Source organism: Montipora capricornis, chromosome 3 (assembly GCF_036669925.1).
Source record: "Montipora capricornis isolate CH-2021 chromosome 3, ASM3666992v2, whole genome shotgun sequence".
Taxonomy (NCBI): Eukaryota; Metazoa; Cnidaria; class Anthozoa; order Scleractinia; family Acroporidae; genus Montipora; species Montipora capricornis.
The window spans coordinates 55,085,562-55,086,128 of NC_090885.1; positions in this window are offsets into that span (position 1 = coordinate 55,085,562).

The window sequence follows — 567 nt, forward strand, 5'->3', positions numbered from 1 at the left end:
CAGGTGGAGCAAAATGGAAAAACGCATTGAACGTATTCACTTTATCAATAGGGGTACTGGCCTGCACCATTTCATGCCTACCCCAGGAATTCTAGCAGTTTTGATAATTGCTTTCTGAATAAGAACAAAATTTACAATCCATTCGACCAGTATTCAATTACTTGTTTTCGATGATGGCAGGAGACTGGAAAAGAGCTGTCCGAGCTAGTAGGACCATACAACCAGAAAATGGTGTTACAGCTACCAATTTGAAATGTCTGTCCGTCTCGTTTCACAGATCATGTCAAAGAAACTTGACCTATCACGGAAATCTACAGGGTAAATCGCGCGTCACGCGTTTACGAAATAAGAGATCACGCATCTCTCGCCTAATTTGGGTCCGATAACGCATCACGCTAATAACTTTGGGGCTACCACGTGTCACGGAAACCCCCTTTGCCACCCTCTTTGGCCAAGTATTGGAAATGGAGATTATCAGCTTAGGTTATGATCCTGATTTAACACCAAGTTCTTATGACCAGCCAAGGAAGAAATCTATCGAAGTAGTTAGGAGAATGAACTTTTAGG